This window comes from Ranitomeya imitator, chromosome 7, assembly GCF_032444005.1.
Source record: "Ranitomeya imitator isolate aRanImi1 chromosome 7, aRanImi1.pri, whole genome shotgun sequence".
Taxonomy (NCBI): Eukaryota; Metazoa; Chordata; class Amphibia; order Anura; family Dendrobatidae; genus Ranitomeya; species Ranitomeya imitator.
The window spans coordinates 192,500,141-192,523,248 of NC_091288.1; the positions used below are offsets into that span (position 1 = coordinate 192,500,141).

The 23,108-nt window shown below is 42.1% G+C and overlaps 1 pseudogene; it reads left to right on the forward strand.

Moving 5' to 3' along the window:
- The window catches only part of LOC138645180 (cytochrome P450 2K6-like), a 52,027-nt pseudogene that overhangs the window by 9,347 nt on the left and 19,572 nt on the right, over positions 1 to 23,108 (forward strand).

A 23,108-nucleotide genomic window follows, 5' to 3' on the forward strand; every position in this document is an offset into this window, starting at 1 on the left:
CCGCTAAAACTAGATAGCAGAGGATACAAAAGTGAACTGCGCGGTCAGCGAAAAACCCTACAAAAAACCATCCTGAAATTACCTGAACTCATGTGCCAACTCATGGAACATGAGGAGTAATATCAGCCCACTAGAGCAACCAGCAACAAGGAATCACATAACTGCAAGCTGGACTAAAACAAAAATAAAGCAAAACGTGGAACAGGATAATCAAAAACTTAGCTTGTCCTGAAGATTACTGAAGCGGAAAGCAGAGGTAACAAGACACACTGATTACATTGCTCGCCGGCGAGGAAATGACAAGAAAGCCAGGTTAAATAGGAAACTCCCATATCCTGATAGAACAGGTGGACACCAGAGACCGCAGAGAACACAAGTCACCCAGTACCATCTGTAACCACCAGAGGGAGCCCAAAAACAGAATCCACAACAGGGATCCTAACCCTAACCCTACAGGGATCCTAACCCTAACCCTAAAGGGATCCTAACCCTAACCTTTAGGGTTAGGGTTAGGGGTAGGGTTAGGGTTAGGGTTAGGATCCCTTTAGGGTTAGGGTTAGGGGTAGGGTTAGGGTTAGGATCCCTTTAGGGTTAGGGTTAGGATCCCTTTAGAGTTAGGGGTAGGGTTAAGATCCCTTTAGGGTTAGGGTTAGGGGTAGGGTTAGGGTTAGGATCCCTACCCCTACCCCTAACCTTAACCCTAGCTATTTATGTTTATAGTGTTTTTTTTATTTTATTTAGATGATTGGTAGCTGTCACACATTTCTCAGCATGCGTTTCAAAAACGCAAACACATGGAAAAACGCATGTGAACACGTCAAAACGTCGCGTTTTTTACACCACATGCAAAAACGCATGCGTCTAAAAAACGCAGCGTTTGCATGCGTTTACATGCGTTTTTTCACCATGCATTTTTTTTCAAACGCATGCGTTTTAAAACGCAAGTGTGAAACCAGCCTTACATGCCCCATATATCCTTTCTATGACTGTTCTCCTTAAATGTATTTGTGGTGATTTGATATATTACATCAACTATTTACTATTGGATAAATGAATGTGTTATCTTCATATTTTTTCCCACAGGCTTATTCTTAAAGGGATTACTGTTATTTTGCACTCTAATTAACAATGCACTTTAATTAATTATTTACCATCTTACTTTCTCTGTGGTTCCCCCTTTTCCCCAAATCAATTTAATTTAATTCTGTGTACATTGTGTTTTTTTAATACACTCTATTAATTAATTATTGTACTTGTGCAGGCACTCTTTTGCACACAGTGCCACATTTTGCCACCCACTGTTTAATTAAGGTGTTTTACTCTATTACCATTGTCAATTTACCATTATTTTCAGGTCCATGCTGTTAGGGTTGGCGGAACGCACACCATATATATTTATTAGAAGAAGTTGGTGCGTTCGCAACCCGGGATCCACCGTGCAGGAAAGCACCTGCAGCTAGATATGGCGGTACAATATAGTAGTATACACAGACTCTGTTACTTCACAGAGTCTGTTAGCAAAGATAACACTGTGGCCTGTTTGGCTCACAGAGGCACACAGCTACTTAGTAGAGCAGACGGTGGTCATGCAGTCAAATGCAAACATGAAACTCCTCGCCGGAGGTGCCAGCATTCTAGGGGCTTATTTCAGCCGGGTCCCTGACTGCATACAAACATGACCACACTAGCGCTGAGCTCATACATAAATTGATACTAGCGCATGGCCGTGCGGTCATGCGCACCTCTTATAGCTGCAGCATGTACAGGACCTTCCTAGAAAGACCAATGAGAGGCTGCCACAGACGTTGAACACCTTCAGGACCTTCCTAGAGGACCAATAGGATTTGCTGCAGTACCTGAGCATGTGACCCTTGATCTCCAATGAGAGATCTTACCCTGGGCATGCTCAGAAGGGGAAAAGTAGGACTTACTTAGTCCCAAAGACGTCTGCTCATTGTTGACCAGTACTGGCTACAATGGCAGAAGCTGGAAGGACAGCAGTAACCCTTCGCACAGTGTCAGACTGAGCATGACGCTGGTACCGACGCCTCCGCTGAGCAGGCTCCACTGCGGCAGGAGAAGATTGGGAGACCGCAGCGAAGATGGTTTCGATTCCACCTGTGCAGAGGCAGGAGCTCGACCCCTAACACATTCCTAGTGGTTTCTTTTGTTCTTCTACTGTCTTAGCTATGCATGGAACAACTTCTTCTAGAGATACACACTGTCCCTTTGCCCAGTTCTCCTTGTGCAGGTCACAATTTCTCACCACTACCTCAAGTCATAGAGACTCCCAGTTCAGGCCGCAACACTTCTTCAGTCACAGTTCCTCAAACTGTTTAAGGCTATAATACAATTTAGCATTCAGGACAGGAATTGAGGCGTGAAGCTTGGTGGTTAAACTTCAAAATTAAGGCAGAGAGCTTAGTGGTTGTAGGGTAATAGGAGTATTCTTTTTTACTCTAACATCAGATCACTTAAAATCGTTCATGGGTGACATGGACGGAAAGGACCTTAATATACCTCGTATATACTTACCTGTTCAAATCTTGGTTTGAGGGGTTTCTTTTGGCTGTCACAATTTTTGTGCTATAAACGATATGCTTTCAGCTTTGGTGCCTTATTCGGTTATGAGATTGAATATCTGTATATGCTTGTTAATGGTGATTCAACTGTATTATCACTTTTTGTGACTCCCCTTTTTCAGCTTATTATAACACTTGTTTAGTGCCTTTAAAGATATTATGCTAGTCCATCCCCTGGAGTTTTGTTTATGTATTTTCCATGATTATGATTATTATTATTATTTATTGTTATAGCGCCATTTGTTCCATGGTGCTTTACATGTGAGGAGGGGTATACATAATAAAAACAAGTACAATAATCTTAAACAATACAAGTCACAACTGGTACAGGAGGAGAGAGGACCCTGCCCGCGAAGGCTCACAATCTACAAGGGATGGGTGAGGATACAGTAGGTGAGGGTAGAGATGGTCATGCAGCGGTTTGGTCGATCGGTGGTTACTGCAGGTTGTAGGCTTGTCGGAAGAGGTGGGTCTTCAGGTTCTTTTTGAAGGTTTCGATGGTAGGCGAGAGTCTGATGTGTTGTGGTAGAGGGTTCCAGAGTAGGGGTGATACGCAAGAGAAATCTTGTATGCGATTGTGGGAAGAGGAAATAAGAGGGGAGTAGAGTAGGAGATCTTGTGAGGATCGGAGGATTCCTTATTTGTGATTTTGTTTTAATCGCCATTTCATGGCTGGATTTGTGCTTCAGGTTTTCTTGGTATTTTTTATAAGATTTTAACAATTGTGGTTAATAAAGTGTGTAATTTTTACGGCATAACGTTAGGTATGCACATCATTATTGCATGTCTTGTTCTCCTTTCTTCCATCACTTACACCACTTACAATCACAGCTAGAATACTCAGGGCTCAAGCAACTGTTTCTGAATGCTTTCCACTATCTTACCTATGCAGGACGCAACTGCTTCTAGAGACACACACTGTGTCTTTGCTCAGGGTCCCTGGTGAAGGCCACAGTTTCTCACTGCTGGCTCAGGGCTTACCCTCAGCCATAGTTTCTCAAACTGTCTCTAACTATAGTACTGATTAGCCTCCAGGCCATGGCTCCTCTCTTACTATCTTGGGAGCAGCAGCGGTTTCAAGGCAGGCAGACTGATGTATTCAATTTCCCAAGGTCACCACAGGAGGGCCTAAGTCCATTTCCCATATTAAGGTTAGAACATTCCTTCAGTTAGTTTGGATCCTTCAAACACTAACTATTTCCAACACTCTCCTGCCAGGCTTAATTTTGTAGCTGTTTCTAACAGATCTTTACGCCTCTTGTTCCATAACGTTACTGCTTAGGCAAAATTCCTTGATCATATCACGATTTTTGCGTAGTTCCCTAGCTTCATGGTCTAAACAGCAACTGTTGCTTGTTGGAAGTTTATCTTTATTAGCTCTGTTTAAGTGACTTTGTGGTTTGAAAATACATGTTTTGTCTTTACAGAAGTACGACTCAAATTAATCTAATATATAAAGCTGAATGTGTGTGTGTGTGTGTGTGTGTGTGTGTATGCCCGGGATTGGCATCTGCACCGTCGCAGCTACAGCCACAAAATTTGGCACAGTCACACATCTGGACCCCGAGAGCGTCATAGGCTATGTTGTGAGGTGAGATTTTAACCCCGCACTTTCCAATTCACCAAGCAATTTTGCCCCTATCTACATAATGGGGAAAAGTGAAAGGAAAAGTGTTGGAGGCAAATTGACAGCTGCCAGATGTGAACAAGAGCGATGGCGCCAAAGAGTATATACCATACAGTTGCTAAGGTGGGGCCCCGACATGGGATACTCACCACTCACGGGGATATGAACACACACACAAAATGCGCCACACACTACCACGTGATTGAACACATATTACCCTCAGCACACATTTCACCACACATACACCAACCTCGCCACATAAAAGTCGAAACACAAAAGTCGCCACTCAAAACTCGCCATGCGCAAAACTCGCCACATGCAAAAACTAGGCTCACGCAAAACTCGCCTCAAGTGCAAAACTCACCTCATGGAAAACTCGCCACACGCAAAACTTGCACACGCGGAAAAATTGCCACATGCACAAAAGTTGCAACACATGCAAAAGTTGCCTCACACAAAACTTGCACATACTCAAAAGGCACCACACATAAAACTCGCCATGCGCAAAACTCGCCATGTACAAAACTTGCTGCACACAACTTGCTACACTAACCTGTCACATGCAACTCGACACACAAAAATTTGCTACACGCATGTTGCCACACAAAACTCATCTCACAAAAGTCGCTACATGCATGTCGCCACACGCAACTCAACACACACAACTTGACACATGAAACTCGCCCTAAAACACACACAAGTCTGGTATTATCCTTCAAAAATAAAAATCTGATTAATAAGCAGACAAACTACAAGAGCAACAAATGTACCATACAGGAAATACGGCAGCTGTCAGTCACATGACCTGTCTATTATGTGTATGTGTGAGCTAATATATACTGCCAGGGGGGAGGGCTTCCTGTTGGCTGGGGATTTATCAGGCTGCCAATTTAGCTTACAAATACTGAGGTAAAAATACTGAGCAAATAACGTGTGAATGAGGTCTAATACAGGAGGAGATGACACACAGGTATATACTATATACAGGAGGAGATGACACACAGATATATACTATATACAGGAGAGATGACACACAGGTATATACTATATAGAGGAGGAGATGACATACAGGTACATACTATATACAGGAGGAGATGACATACAGGTATAAACTATATACAGGAGGAGATGACACACAGGTATATACTATATACAGGAGCAGATGACCTACAAGTATGTACTATATACAGGAGGAGATTACATATAGGTATATGCTATATATAGAAGATGACATACAGGTATATACTATATACAGGAGGAGATGACACAGATATATACTATATACAGGAGGAGATGACATACAGGTATATACTATATATAGAAGCAGATGACATACAGGTATATACTATATATAGAAGATGACATACAGGTATATACTATATACAGGGGAGATGACACACAGCAGTTATATACTATATACAGGGGAGATGACATGCAGGTATATACTATATACAGGAGATGACATACAGGTGTATACTATATATAAGGGAGATGCAAACATGTATATACTGAGGTGAAACTGAGGGGTGTGAGGTGAAAATGAAAAGGTGTGAGTGCAAAATGAGAGGAGCGACGGAAAATAGTGGAGTGATCGGAAAATGACAGATGTGAGGTCGAAATGACAAGTGTTAGGGGGGAATGAGAGGAGTGAGAGAGAAAATGAGAGGAGTGAGGGAGAAAATGAGAGATGTGAGCGGGAAAATGAAAGATGTGATTGGGAAAATGAGAGGTGTGATGGGAAAATAAGAGAAGTGAGGTGCTATAACTAACCACAGATATTTACTATGCCCAGGCAATGCCGGGCTCTTCAGCTAGTATTTTATAAAAACAAAAAATTATTATATTTTGCAGTTATCTGAGAAGTATGGTGAAGTATTTACTTTGCATTTTGGACCCAAGAAAATGGTGATACTTGCTGGATATAAGATTATAAAGGAAGCACTTGTTACCCGAGCTGAGGATTTTGGAGAACGGCCGACTACTCCACTCTTCGATATTGTCTCTAAAGGACATGGTATTTATAGAACTATAATAGAACTATAATATTTTGCATTCAATCGTACAATGGTGACCTGTTAGGGAAGGAGAATACTAGAGCTGATTCTGCTAATATAAGATTCACTAAAGACATCAACAAAAGGTCATTTATGAGCAAATATTAGGAATTGAAGAACACTTTAGACATTTAAGCCAACTCTTAGAAGTTGCGTAATGACTGCAGAAAGTCGTAGTGGCTAGTTGTTATACTTCTGCATTCTTCTTATTCCTACTTTATTATCACTTTATTATCTACATCCTTTCTACATTCTTTTTCTCATTTTCATATATGTTTTAAAACTTTTTTTGTTAATTTTGAACAAAATAATATACATTAAAATGAAACTGCTGATATTTATAGAACAAATCCAGGGGAACAAACAACTGAATATTTTTGTCAGTCAAGTGTGAACATGACAAGAAAGACACAAAAGAAAAAGGGAAGCAAGGGAGGCGCTCAGGTTATTCCCAGAAAGTAACTAGTAGCTCTGTTTTTAACTTTTATCTACCTTCTCCTTCATCTCCTTCTATTTAATCTCCTTCTACTTCTATACACCATTCTTCTTCTGTAAACCTTTCCTTCATCTTCCTCATCATTATCTTCTCTTCTTCTTTCCTCTTTTGCAATATTTTAATTGTTCTCATTATTAATAAAACTATTATTGTGTATGACAACCTTGGTTGTCAATTTACATGTATTTTCTTATTTGTGGGTGTTTTTTTTATAAATGCAATTATTAAATCACAGAATTAAACTTCTTCAACTTTGTTTAGATTACTAAAGGCTAGTTACTATTCAGTATGATTAATACTTACAAAAATGTTTCTTGTCTAACAATATTTTAGGTATAATACTTTCTAATGGAGAAACATGGAAATCCATGAGGAGATTCACGCTATCAACACTTCGAGACTTTGGAATGGGGAAGAAAAGTGTGGAAGCCAGAATTCAAGATGAATTAATGCCCCTTATAGAAAGTTTTAGATCTCACAATGGTAAGATACATCATTCACATTGAGCTCATAGCTTTCATATACTCTAACTTCTCGTCTGTCGTTTTCTACAACCCGGTCTACACAATCCACATTGTCAATCCCCAACACAGCTAAACTACAATGTTATTCAGAGGGGTTTTGTAGACCCCCATTCACATATAGTAGAGGATACAGCACAGTGTGAAGTTTTTGCTCTATATTTGCATCACATTTTGCTGCACATAGAAAACATCTGCAGCATCTAAACATATCATTAGGGTTTTAATTGGCTGTAGATTTGCTCCAATTATCAATTGTATATTTGTTTGTTTAAGTAATCTACTGTCATTACTGAAGGTAGTGTTGACCAGTGCTTACAATATCTGGAGCATTTTTTTTAATTCATATTTTATTTTATTATACATATATATATTTGGTATTTTAGGCAAACCATTCAATACTCATATGGTGATAAACAGTGCAGTTTCCAACGTAATCTGCTCTATTATCTTTGGGAAAAGGTTTGAGTACGATGACCCAACGTTTCAAAAATTAATCAACATGTTAGATGAAAATGTCAAACTGGTCGGGACACCCAAAGTGATGGTAAGAAAACCTTCAGATCTTATATCTAACCTTTTAGTGAATTCTTAGAATAGTGTCAGAATAGTTTCAGGGTCACCTTTAGGACTAATTGTAGTGCAATCATGAGCACAGGAAAATAGACCCAAGCTCATCTTTTGGTTCTCACCCAATACCCTCCATTTACTTCAGTTATAAAACGAAAGTGTCCTATATTATTATTATTATTATTTATTTATATAGCACCATTGATTCCATGGGGCTGTACATGAGAAAGGGTTACATACAAGTTACAAATATCACATACAGTAAACAAACTAACAATGACGGACTGATACAGAGGGGCGAGGACCCTGCCCTTGCGGGCTTACATTCTACAGGATTATGGGGAAGGAGACAGTAGGTTGAGGGTTGCAGGAGCTCCGGTGTTGGTGAGGCGGTAGCTCCGGTGTTGGTGAGGCGGTAGCTCTGGTGTTGGTGAGGCGGTAGCTTCGATAGTGATGAGGCAGCAGCGGTGTCAGTGCAGGCTGTAGGCTTTCCTGAAGAGATGAGTTTTCAGGTTCCGTCTGAAGGATCCGACTGTGGTTGATAGTCGGACGTGTTGGGGCAGAGAGTTCCAGAGGATGGGGGATAGTCGGGAGAAGTCTTGGAGGCGATTGGATGAGGAGCGAATAAGTGTGGAGGAGAGAAGGAGGTCTTGGGAGGACCGGAGATCACGTGAGGGAAGATATCGAGAGATTAGTTCAGAGATATATGGAGGAGACAGGTTGTGGATGGCTTTGTAGGTCAGTATTAGCAATTTGAACTGGATACGCGGAGGGAATGGGAGCCAGTGAAGAGATTTGCAGAGGGGAGAAGCGGAGGAGTAGCGAGGAGAGAGATGGATTAGTCGGGCAGCAGAGTTAAGGATGGACTGGAGAGGTGCAAGGGTGTTAGCAGGGAGGCCACAGAAAAGGATGTTGCAGTAGTCAAGGCGGGAAATGATGAGGGCGTGCACAAGCACTTGGTTTTGTACATTGTTCCTTACAGTACAATATCCAATTAGTAATCTGTTTCCCCTTTCTCCAATCTAGTGGGTAACTGTACTGGAGCAGAGGAGTCCTTTTCAAACTTTCGCCAAATACAGTGGGTATAAGATGAACATAACAGGGGGTTTAAGGAAACAGACTGCTATGGAGGCTAGATAATACTGATTGTGCTCCTCTATTGATTTATTATTTCTATATCACCAACATATTTCACAGCACTTCCCATTTTAGAGGGGACTTAAGCAGACAATAAAGACATTGCAGAATTACACATAACTCAGATACCAAAATAAGTGAAGGCCCTGCTCGCAAGCTTATAATATATGATGAAATATGGGGGACACGAAAGGTAGATGGTAAAAAGAGCTTGTGTTGTACGGTCCAGCCATCAATATAATAAATAGGGTACTCACCTAACACTGCATGAACCAGTCAGCAGCCAGTATGTCCACAAGTACTGACACAGAGGTCTATTAAGTGCAAAGAGTGTGTGAACAGATGCTACTAGAGTCTTGAATTTCAAGAAAATCTTGTATGGGCAAAAAGGGGATAGTTAGAGAAGTGAGGAGAGGTGATAGGACAGTCTAAAGAAATGTGTTTTAGGCCAGGCTTAAAACTAGAAGTATTGGGAATTAATCTAATTGTCTAGGGTAGTGAATTCCAAAAAAACTGGTGAAGCATGTGAGAAGTCTTGGAGACAGGAGTGGGAGGTTTGGATTATTTGTATTACTGAGGATGGTAGTTTTAGGTTATTAGCAGAATAAAGGGCATGGATAGGGTGGTAGAATGAGTTGAGGGAGGGGTTAGGGTTAGGGTTAGAGCAGTTTGTGGGTGAGAGTGATAAGTTTATAGTGGACTCTGTAGCAGATCGACAAACAGTGCAATGGCTGGTACAGGGTAGAGGCATCGGTGTAGTGGTTGGAAAGGAATATGATCCTGGCTGCTGCATTGAGGATAGATTGTATAGGGCAGCGTTTAGTAAGAGGGAGACAGATTAGTAGAGAGTTGCAATAGTCCTGACGAGAATGAATATGAACAACAATAAAAGTTTTGCTGAGTCAATGGGTAAGGAAAGGTCAAATTCTAGAGATGTTTTTGAGATGTATGGTTGAAACCAGAAGTTTACATAAACTATATAAAAAGACACATATCCATGTTTTTCTCAGTATCTGACATGAAATCAGAATAAACCTTTCCCGTTTTAGGTCAATTAGGATTACCATAATTATTAATATTTGCCAAATGCCAGAATAATGAGAGAGAATGTTTTAAGGCATTTTTATTACTTACTGCAAAGTCAAAAGTTTACATACATTTCATTAACCCCTTTCTACCATTGGACCTTCTATTCCATCTATGTGACCTGGGCCCTAATTCCCATGCAGGGAATAGTACGTCCAACGCAATCAGCCACGCTCACGTGGTGAGCGCGGCCGATTGTGACCAGGTGTCAGCTGATTATCACAGCTGACATCCGGCACTATGTGCCAGGAGTGGTCACTGACCGCTCCCAGCACTTTAACCCCCGGAATACTGCGATCAAACAAGATTGCAGCGCTCCGGTGGCATAGGGAAACATCACGCAGGGAGGGGGCTCCTTGCGTGCTTCCCTAAGACCCTCAGAACAATGCGATGATCACGTTGTTCTCAGGGTCTCCTCCGTTCTCCTCCCTGCAGGACCCCGGATCCAAGATGGCCGTGGGGTCCTTCTGGGTCCTGCAGGGAGGTGGTTTGTCAGTGCCTGCTCAGAGCAGGCGCCGGCAAGCCTCCAGCACTGCCTGTCAGATCATTGATCTGACGCAGAGCTCTGCAAAGTCTCAGATCAGCGATCTGACTTTTTACAGTGATGTCCCACCCTGGGGCAGTGTAAAAAAGTTTAAAAAAATTATTAACATGTGTAAAAATATTGTAAAAAAAATTCCTAAAATAAAGAAAAAAAATATTGTTCCAATAAATACATTTCTTTATGTAAATAAAAAAGCAATAAAAGTACACATATTTAGTATCCGTAATGACCTGACCTATCAATCTTTTCCAATAGATAACCCCTTCAGTGAACACCGTAAAAAAAAAACGAGGCAAAAAACAATGCTTTATCATCATACCCTCGAACAAAAAATGGAATAATACGAGATCAAAAAGACTTATATAAATAAGCATAGTCCTGCTGAAAACTTCATCTTGTCCCACAAAAAACGAGCCAAAATACAGCATCATAAGTGAAAAAATAAAAAAGTTATAGCCCTCAGAAAAAAGCGATGCAAAAATAATTATTTTTTTATATAAAATAGTTTTTATTGTATAAAAGCGCCAAAACATTAAAAAAAGATATAAATGAGGTATCGCTGTAATCGTACTGACCCGAAGAATAAAACTGTGTTATCAATTTTACCAAACGTGGAACGGTATAAATGTCCCCCAAAAGAAATTCTTGAATTGCTGGTTTTTTGTTCATTCTGCCTCACAAAAATTGGAATAAAAAGCGATCAAAAAATGTTATGTGCCCGAAAATGGTACCAATAAAAAGTTCAACTCGTCCCACAAAAAACAAGACCTCACATGACTCTGTGGACCAAAATATTGAAAAAATTATAGCTCTCAAACTGTGGTGAATTGATGCAAAAACTATTTCTTGCAATAAAAAGCATCTTTTAGTGTGTGATAGCTGCCAAACATAAAAACCCAATATAAATGGTAAATCAACCCTCCATTTATCACCATCTTAGTTACGAAAAAATAATAAATAAAAAATGAATTTCAAAGCCAATTCTGCATTGAAAAAGTCAAACGGTCCCTTCCGAGCTTTGCTGTGCGTCCAAACAGTAGTTTAACCCTACATATGGGGTTCCAGCGTACTCAGGACAAATTGCACAACAACTTTTGGGGTCCAATTTCTCTTCGTACCCTTGAGAAAATACAAAATTGTGGGCTAAAAAAATAATTTTTGTGGGAAAAAAAAGATTTTTTATTTTCTTGGCTCTGCATTATAAACTTTAGTGAAACACTTGGGTTTTCAAAGTTCTTACAACACATCTAGATAAGTTACTTCAGGGGTCTAGTTTTCCCATATGGGGTCACTTGTGGGGATTTCTACTGTTTAGGTACATCAGGAGCTCTGCAAATGCAACATGACACCCGCAAACCATTCCATCAAAGTCTGCATTCCAAAACAGCGCTCCTTCCCTTCCAGGCTCTCCCATGCGCCCAAACGGTGGTTCCCCACCACATATGGGGTATCAGTGTACTTTGAACAAATTGCACAACTTTTGGGATCCAATTTCTCCGGATACCCATGGGAAAACTAAAAATTGTGGGCTAAAAGATCAGTTTTGTGGAAAAAAAATGATTTTTTTAATTTTCACGGCCCTACATTATAAACCTTAGTGAAATAATTGGGGGTTCAAAGAGCACACCACACATTAGATAAGTTCCTTAAGTGGTATTGTCTCTAAAATGCTGTTACTTGTGGGGGGTTTCCACTGTTTAGGCACATCAGGGGCTTTCCAAATGCGACATGGCGTCCGATCTCAATTCCAGCCTATTTTGCATTGAAAAGTCGAATGGCGCTCCTTCCCTTCCGAGGTCTGCCATGCGCCCAAACAGTGGTTTACCCCCACATATGGGGTATCAGTGTACACAGGACAAAGTAGACAACATCTTTTGGGGTCCAATTTCTCCTGTTACTCTTGGTAAAATAAAACTCATTGGATCTGAAAATTTTTTTTTGTGAAAAAAGTTAAATGTTCATTTTTTTAAAACTTCCAAAAATTCCTGTGATGCACCTGAAGGGTTAATAAACTTCTTAAATGTGGTTGTGAGCACCTTGAAAGGTGCAGTTTCTAGAATGGTGTCACATTTGGGTGTTTTCTTTCATATAGACCGCTCAAAGTGACTTCAAATGTTATGTGGCCCCTAAAAAAATGGTGTTGTAAAAATGAGAAATCACTGGTCAACTTTTACCCTTATAACTTCCTAACCAAAAAAAATTTTGGTTACAAAATTGTGCTGATGTAAAGTAGACATGAGGTATATGTTACTTATTAAGTATTTTGTGTAACATACCTCTGTGATTTAAGGGCGTGAAAATTCAAAGTTGAAAAGATTTAAATATATAAATGGAGGGCACTGCAAAAATACAACAAAGATTGGAAGGTTCACTGTGGGCTTGTGATTAAACATGAAGAAAGGGCAAGAAAAAGATCATGCCCACATAGACAGGAACACCTCCATATATAATCCAGTATCAAAAATAGTTTTTATTATTAAATTGGCAAAAAACTCAAGACTGCACATAAGTACACACAAAACAACAACACAAAAACCATTAAAAACACTTAAAAAATGCAAACATGCAAGAAAACATGCCTATATATATATATAATGTCATATCCTAGAATGAGGAAAATGACAGCCCACAAGACATGTGCTTCCCACAATAATGTTATCACAAGAATCTGACTGCACAAGCGAAGATAATGCAAGGATAAATGACCACTCCATGAAATGGGTGTAAAGATGTTAATATTGCAATACCATACATCCCTATAATAAGGCACATAATATGCGTGCAGGATACTTCAATAATAAAGAAACTTTAGTCATATGGCAAAAAGAAAAAATGTAACTGATGAAAGAAGGCGTACAAAAAAATGGTGATGAATGAGACAGTAGAAAAAATAGAAAAGCATAAGAGATGTTAATATATGAAGTGTCTCAGTAATAGTACGCATAGGACCTGCGGGAGGGGGAGGGAGAGGGGGAACTAGACAATGCAAGAGCCCAAAACCTCAATCCCATGGGAAAAAAAAAACTTGTCATACCCACAGTCCAAAGCCATAGAGAAAAATCTTGTGACGTGGGGAAGCAGAATGTGGGATAGGCTCCCACGCGTATCACCGCCTGAGTAGCGGCTTCCTCAGGGAAAAGATATCATGCAAAATTTTCAAAATTTTTGCCAAATTTCCGCTTTTTTCACAAATAAACACAAATAATATCAAAGAAATTTTACCACTATCATGAAGTACAATATGACCCGAGAAAACATTGTCAGAATCACTGGGATCCGTTGAAGTGTTCCAGAGTTATAACCTCATAAAAGGACAGTGGTCAGAAGTGAAAAAATTGGCCCGGTCATTAACGTGCAAACCACTCTTGGGGGTAAAGGGGTTAATATTTGGTACCATTGCCCTTAAACTGAAAAACTTGGGTCAAACATTTGGGATATCCTTCCACAAGGTTCTCACAATAGTTGGTGGGAATTTGGGTCCATTCCTCCTTTTAAAACTGGTGTAACTGATCCAGGTTTGTATGTCGCCTTGCTCGCACCGGCCTTTTCAGCTTTGCCCATAAATTTTCAATAGGATTGAGATCAGGGCTTTACGATGGCCACTCCAAAACATCAACTTTGTTATTCTTAAGCCACTTTGCTACCATTTTGGCAGTATGCTGCGGGTCATTGTCCATTTCGAAGTCTCATTTCTGCCCAAGCTTTAACTTCCTGGCTGATGTCTTGAGATGTTGCTTCAGTATTGACACATAATCTTCTTTTCTCATGATGCCATCTATTTTGTGAAGAGCACCAGTTCTCCTGCAGCAAAACAACCTCACAACATGATGCTGCCACCCAACTGTTTCACAGTTGGGATGGTGTTTTTAGGCTTCCGAGCTTCTCCCTTTTCTCTCCAAACATAACGATGGTCAGGGTCGGACTGGCCCACCAGGATACCGGTGAAATGCCCGGTGAGCCCTGACCCAGTGAAGAGGAGAAGGAGGAGAAGGAGGAGGAGGAAGAAAAAAAACAGAGATGCGGGCCCTTTAAATCTTCGGGCGGCGCTGACCGCCGCCAAGACCAGGGCCCCCCCGGTGCCAGCGCTGGCATCATGCCCCCCTTCTTAATACTCACCTCTCCCGGTTCCTGCGGCAGCTGCAGTGTCTTCAGCGCCCTCTGACTCTGCGACGTCTCAGGGCAGAGGGTGCGATGACGCTATCACTGCGCGCTCAGCCTCTCTGTCCTGAGCGTTGCAGAGCTGGAGAGACGCTGAGTGCAGCGGACCTGCACTGGGAACGGGAGAGGTGAGGATTTTTTTTTCTTTATGTCTGACTGGGGCCCATAATAATTTATGGAGGAGCAGAGGGGGAATAATACTGTGCGGGGGGGGGGGGGGGGGCAATAATACTGTGCGGGGTGGGCATAATACTGTGCAGGGGGAGGGTAGCATAATACTGTGTGGGGGCATAATACTGTGTGGAGGAGATGGGGGGAAATACTGTGCGGGGGCGTAATACTGTGTGGAGGAGCTGGGGGGAAATACTGTGCGGGGGCATAATACTGTGTGGAGGAGCTGGGGGGAAATACTGTGCGGGGGCATAATACTGTGTGGAGGAGCTTGGGGGGAAATACTGTGTGGAGGAGCTGGGGGGGGAAATACTGTGCGGGGGGCATAATACTGTGCAGGGGGCAATAATACTATATGGGGGGCATAATACTGTGCAGGGGGTGGGCATAATACTGTGTGGAGGAGCTGGGGGGAAATACTGTGCGGGGGCATAATACTGTGTGGAGAAGCTTGGGAAAATACCGTGTAGAGGAGCTGGGGGGGGGGGGGAAATACTGTGCGGGGGCATAATACTGTGCAGGGGGGCAATAATACTGTGCAGGGGGCATAATACTGTGCGGGGGCATAATACTGTGTGGAGGAGCTCGGGGGGAAATACTGTGCGGGGGCATAATTCTGTGTGGAGGAGCTGGGGGTGGAAATACTGTGCGGGAGCATAATACTGTGTGGAGGAGCTGGGGGGGGGAAATACTGTGCGGGGCCCAGGGCATAATACTGTGTGGAGGAGCTGGGGGAGGGAGATACTGTGCGGGGCCCGGGGCATAATACTGTTTGGAGGAGCTGGGGGGGAAATACTGTACGGGGGCATAATACTGTGTGGAGGAGCTGGGGGGGAAATACTGTGTGGAGGAGCTGGGGGGAAAATACTGTGGGGACATAATACTGTGCAGGGGGCAATAATACTGTGCGGGGGGCATAATACTGTGCAGGGGTGGGCATAATACTGTGTGGGAGGCATAATACTGTGTGGAGGAGCTGGGAGAAATACTGTGTGGGGGCATAATACTGTGTGTAGGAGCTAGGGGGAAAATACTGTGCGGGGGCATAATACTGTGTGGAGGAGATGGGGGGGGAGAATACTGTGTGGGGCCCGGGGCATAATACTGTGTGGAGGAGCCGGAGGGAAAATACTGTGCGGGGGCATAATACTGTGTGGAGGAGCTGGGGGGGGAATACTGTGCGGGGCATAATACTGTGCGGGGGTATAATACTGTGTGGAGGAGCTGGGGGGAGATACTGTGCGGGGCATAATACTGTGCAGGGGGGCAATAATACTGTGCAGGGGCAATAATACTGTGCGGGGGGCATAATACTGTGCAGGGGGTGGGCATAATACTGTGTGGGGGGCATAATACTGTGTGGAGGAGCTGGGGGTGAAATACTGTGCGGGGCATAGTACTGTGCGGGGGGCATAATACTGTGTGGAGGAGCGGGGAGCCCATAATACTGTATGGAGGAGCTGGGGCATAACACTGTGTGGAGGAGCTGGGGGGGCGTAATACTGTGTGGAGGAGCAAGGAGCCCATAATACTGTGTGGAGGAGCTGGGGCATAATACTGTGTGGAGGAGCTGGGGGGCATAATACTGTGTGGAGGAGCTGGGGTCCCATAATACTGTGTGGAGGAGCTGGGGGCATAATATTGTGTGGAGAAGCACGGGGCCCACAATACTGTATGTAGGAGCAGGGGGCCCATGATGTGCTGTATGGAGGAGCATTATATGGGGCCAATAATACTGTATGGAGGACTATGTGGTTGCCCATAATACTGTATGGAGGACTATGAGGTGCCCATAATACTGTATGGAGGACTATGTGGTTAACCATAATACTGTATGGAGGACTATGTGGTTGACCATAATACTGTATGGAGGACTATGAGGTGCCCGTAATACTGTATGGCGCACTGTGTGGTGCCTATATTTTGTACTATATCTGTTTTTTTATCTGTGCATCAGGAATCGTGGCATGTGTTAAAGGGGCCCATGAAAACCTGGAGCCGATCCTGGCGACAACGCACATCAAGATGAATAACAGCTGCTACTGTGACAGGGCGCTCTGCTCTGTGACAGGCCATGTGTTGAAGTCACATAGCAGTTTTGTTAAATGACTCCTGCAGCCTTTGATAGGCTGGCGGCCTTTCAATGTTACTGCTATGTGACATCAGCGCGTGGCCTTACACAGAAGTTACAGCTGCAGTCGGCAGCCATTGTAACGACCACGCCAAATATGAAGCCAAAAGAAGATGCTGGGGAGCGCAAGAAGGTGAGAAGAATCCCCCCTCTGTAGTTGGGCAGGGTAATGGCCATAGGGACGGACATAGGGGCCCAGGGAGGGTACATTAAATAAAGGGGCCCAGGATGAGGACATTATTACTGGAAGGGGCCCAGGATAGGGACCTCATTAAGGTGGACATTGGGGTCCAAGATGGAGACATAAAATAAAGGGATCAAGGATCTGGCACCTTATTAAATAAAGGGGTGACATAATTACTGTATTGAGGTCAGGATGAGGAACATACATTATTGGTTTATGGTGGCAAATGGGGACATAATTGCTGTAGGGGCCAATTAGGGGACATTATTACTGCTGTAATTTACTTTTGATCTTACTGTCTTCCATGGGGAGAACAAAAGGGTCCTGCTACTGAGCAGGGTGGCACTATATTTTATTTTTCTTCATCTGACATTGTATAGAAGTCGAGGAAAATAGTGGGGAATGTGCTCTGGAAACGATCAGCTATAGCTAACTGTGTTATTTTCTGCAGAGACGAGTCTTTGCTGGAAGAAGTAATGGCGGTCTGCACTGGATGAAGAAAAAAGACCTCAACTACAGATGTCACCGGTGAGTCAGTGTGTTGCTTGTACATTTACACTATATACTGAGTACAGAGCTCCTTTGTATAATGTCACTGGTGATCACTGTATTATGTGTACACTGACACTATATACAGAGCTCCTGTGTGTAATGTCACTGGTGATCTTCGTATTACCTGTACACTGACATTATATACAGAGCTCCTGTGTATAATGTCACTGGTGATCACTGTATTACCCGTACACTATACAATATATACAGAGCTCCTGTGTCTAATGTCACTGGTGATCACTGTATTACCTGTACACTGACACTATATACAGAGGTACTGTGTACATTGTCACTGGTGGTAATAACAGTGTTGTATTGTGGTTTGTATTCATAATCAATATTGTGGTATTCGGGCACTATGTGTTGGTAATTTGTGGTCTGGTCACAGCGTGGCAGTATTTCTCCTTGTATGTGGTATCATGTGGTCCCTATATGCTGGTAATATTTTTTTTATTTATTTTTAGTCATTTATATAGCGCTATTAATTTCACAGCGCTTTACAGACATTATTGCCACTGTCCCCAATGGGGCTCACAATCTAGATTCCCTAGCAGTATGTCTTTGTAAATGGGGGAGGAAACCAGAGTACCCAGAGGAAACTCACGCAAACACAGGGAGAACATACAAACTCACAAACTCATTGCAGATGTTGTCCTTGGTGGGATTTGAACCCAGGACTCCAGCGCTGCAAGACTGCAGTGCTAACCTCTGAACCGTGCTGCCCTAATATGTCATATTATTCGGTCACTATGTGGTGGTAATATGTGATCTGTTCATGGTGTGCTGGTATTTGTCCCTTGTATGTAGTATTATTCGGTCACTATGTGGTCTGGTCATGGTGTGGTAGTATTTCTTCCTGTATGTGGTAATATTGGTCTTGGTATAGTGGATTGTGTTGTGTATGGCGGTCATTTGTTCTCTCTGATATTAATTAGGAGAAGATTCTTTATTTCCATTAGAGTTTTAATGATTTGTACAAAGCGGCGGAGATGCACTTACAAGAGGTTTCCTGTGGAAAAAAGTAATCACCTCTCCACAGGATTAGTGATAACGTATTGATTGGTGGGGGTCTGACTGCTTGGACCCATTCAGCAAAATGTGGAACTTTTTATCCCCATTAGACTGGAGTGGCATGTCCGACTAGATCACTGATCCATTCATTCCCTCAGTGGCTGCACTTATTTTTTTCTGGAAGCCCCAAAGAGAATGAATCGAGCTACGGTCAGACATTCCACCTGCTGCTGCATTTTAAAATAGTGATAAAAGTGTCCTGTCAGGGATAAAACTTCCCCATTCTTCCAATCGGTGCAGTTTCTAATGGTCGGAGCTAAGGCTAGGTTCACACTGCGTTAACAGTAGCCCGTTCAACACATACATTAACGGGCTGCTGTTAACGCAAGTGCCGACTTGTCACATCACTAGCACAGATAGAGCATCTGCTAGCTCTATCTGCGCTAGCATTGACGGACCCGGAAACACTGCAGCCCGCGTCCTAGGGTCCGTCACTTAATGACGGCACATGGCTAGCGTACGCCCATTGTGGGCATGCGCTAGCGATGCGTCCGACATAGAACTTAATGGCAGCGTTAACGGGCTACGTTACCCCGTGTTATGCCGCGGTGTAACGTAGTCCGTCTAATGGACGCCACAGACGCAGTGTGAACCCAGCCTTAGCGATCACCTATCCTGTGGAGCCCATGGATCGATGATAACTTGTTTTAACCAAGAACCCCATTAATGTAAACTACCGTAATTATACATCATAGTTATTGGGGCACACTGTAGATGTGCAGCAGCTGCCGATGTTTTACAGCCGATGCTCCACTATAATGACAGATATTTGCATATAGCTGTAGAGTGGGCCCCTAGAGTCCATTCCCCTGGTGGGCCCCAGACACCCCAGTCTGACCCTGATGATGGTTATTATGCCCAGAAAGTTCAATTTTAGTTTTATCAGACCACAAGACATGTCTCCAAAAATTAAGGTCCTTGTTCCTGTGTGCATTTGCAAACATTAATCTGGCTCTTTTTTTAATGTTTCTTTTGGAGCAATGACTTCTTCCTGGCAGATTGGCCATTCTGCCCATGTTGATACAATATTCGTTTCACTGTGGATATTGACACAATCTCACCAGCTTCCACCATCATCTTCACAAGATCTTTTGCTTTTGTCCTTGGGTTGATATGCACATGTCGGACCAAAGCACGTTCATCTCTGGGACACAGAACCCATCTCCTTCCTGAGTGATATGATAGCTGGACATTCTCATCTTGTTTTTACTTGTTTGTACAGATGAATGAGGCACCTTAAGGTATCTTGAATTTGTACCCAAGTTAGAGCCAGACTTGTGCAAGTCTACAGTTCTCTTCCTGATATCTCGGCTAATTTCTTGAGACTTTCCCATGATGCTATAGAAAGAAGCAGCGTGTTTCAGGTGTACATTAAAATACATCCACAGGTGTATCTCAAATTAACTTAGATGTTGCCAAAATACATGACATCATCATATCGACAGTCCAGAATTATTTTAAGGCATAGTAATCATAGTGTAAGTAATAAAAATGGCTTAAAACATGCTCTCTCATTATTCTGGTATTTGGCAAATATTAATAACTATGGTAATCCTAACTGACCTAAAACGGGAAAGGTTTATTCTGATTTCATGTTAGATATTGAGAAAAACATGCATGTGTATCTTTTTATATAGTGTACGTAAACTTCTGGTTTCAACTGTAGATGATATGATCAAGCAAATGATCGAATGTGGGGAATGAAGGAAAGATGTGAGACAGATATGAACCCAAGACAGTGAACGTGCTGCTGGAGACTAATGGTAGAACCATACACAGAAATTGCAGTATGGAGAATAGGCATATTAGTGAAGGAAGGAAGCACAATGGGTTCAGTTTTCGACAGATTCAGTTTTAGATGGGGAGGCAATCACTGGCGTTTTGTAGTAATGAGCAAGTGATGTGGAAACAATGTGGATAATTGGGTGTCATCAGCATAGACAAGGTACTGAAAACCAAATCTTCTGATTGTTTGTCCAATAGGGGCATTGCATAAGGAGAAGAGAAGGGGGCCTAGGACTGATCCTTGAGGAACACTGACAGCAAGGGAAGAGGAGAGGAAGAGGAGCCAGCAAAAGATACAGTGAGGGAGCGGTCAGAGAGGGAGGAGGAGAACCAGGAGAGAATGCTGAGTGGCCTAGAGGCCGATAGAGCGGAGCGTAGTGAGGAGGAGCTGGAGATCCACAGTGTCAGATGCTGAAGAGAGATCCAGGAATCAGCAGGGATCATTAGGATTAGCAGTTAGTAGATCTTATAGCTGTTTTTATATTTCGTGTAAGTGAATAAGGAGCTTTTTAGTATTCACACTGATAAATGGTACTGAGTTCCTTATAGAACACAGATAAGCTGCTAGGTAAGAAAGTATAGTTGTTCACAGCTTATACCAAAATATTTTCTGCACAGGTAATAAGAAGAAATTCACCTAAAGAACCTATGTACTTCTTAATGCACAAAATAATTTTAATCAAAGTACAGTATAGCCTTTAATTAATTAAAGGGAATAATATTGCCTATTGTATACATGTATACATCAGGTTTTTGTGAGCATGTGCACAGGTCATTGTGAAAGGAGGGACAGCAGGGAGAGCTGTGACATTTCCTATTATGATTGCTGGATCTTGTGTTATCAGCTGTGTATAGAGGTGCTATCTGTCATTGTATTCCTGCCTCTGATGATATGGAGTCTGCTGCAAACGCTTCCTGATAGCACAGGAAGTATGAGGCTAAAAATGCCCCAGTGGCCAGTGTGAAAATTGCAAGATTACTTTTTTTTTTTAAATAAAGATCTTAATAGTAAAAAGAAAAAAAAATATACATGTAACCCAATCAGTAGGCCATTTTGGTCATTTTCTGATGATAGATTCCCTATCAGTGAATTATTTTTAGGTGAAAAACTAGACACAGTTGAAGCATTCTTTCATAAAAGGGAGACCCTTTTTCTAACCCTAGTTAATGCCTATAATTAATTGATTGATGTGACGTGTGCTCTCTTTGATAAATAGGTTTGGACTATAATATTGTACAACGCTCCTTAGAGATCGCCATTACTCTCATCAGTTCTTGTCCCCAATGAGGGTCACAAGCTAAATCTGTCTCTCACTCACATACATACTAGGACCAATGAGCCTACCCGTATGCTTTTTAGAATATGGGAAAACAGTGGAGAACCTCGAGGAAACCCATGCAAGCCTACAAGGAGAACATATTAACTTAGGTCCCATTTACACAAGTTTTGCATATATGTTTTATGTTTTCTTATTTGCTACTATTACAGTCTATGGCCTTTTCACACGCCCAAAGTCATGTCCGATTTTGATCCATTTTGTGGATAAAACTTATTGATTTCAGTAAATTTGTGCAGTGTCCGTATTTCACTGAGAAATACTAGCAGAAGCTTTGGAAACGTGTGTTATTTTTCTCATATCAGAAAAATGGATGACACGCATGAATGGTAAAAAGAAATCCATCCACAAGGACCAAAAATGTATACAGTTGGATCCACTATACTGATAAAAGTGATGTAGAAAAAATATGAACAGGGCCCAATTCAGAGGTTACACTTGGCCGGATTCTAACCTAGGCTCCTAGTGATGTAGGGTGGAGCGCCACTGACTGGCCGAGCTTCTCCCGTTATACACCGTTGTTGAACTGGTCTGTACCTTTTGCTTCAAGAAAATCTAAATAGGAATTGTTGATTTCCACAGCTGTATAATTATTATCCCGTCCTCGGATCACTCCTTGGCCTACATAAGAAACTAATGCAGAACAATGAAGATCTGAGGAGTTTTATTTCACAATGTTCGATGAATCGACGATTGGATTTAGATGCGAATGACGTCACAGGATATATTGATGCATTTCTTCTGAAGCAGGAACAGGTGCGTTAATGGTGCATATGTTACCTTAATTTTCACTTATGAGATCAAAATATTGTGATATCAATTATTCTGGGAACATCTGAGGATTTTACTATCTATGCAGTTGGTTTTAGGCGACGTGTGACCCTGTGGCCAAAAGTAAAAGTGAGAAGGTAAATGCTGAACTATTATACCAACAACACAATCATATTCAGTCAGCACAGAAGGTCTTGTGCGGAGAGTAGAAGCACCGATCTCTGGGCGCTGTTAGGGTTGTTCAGGATGAAGAGCACATTAAAGCACATAAATTACAGCATTTTTGGGATTTTAAGATGCACCACAGGTTTAGGCAACATATGTTCTACCA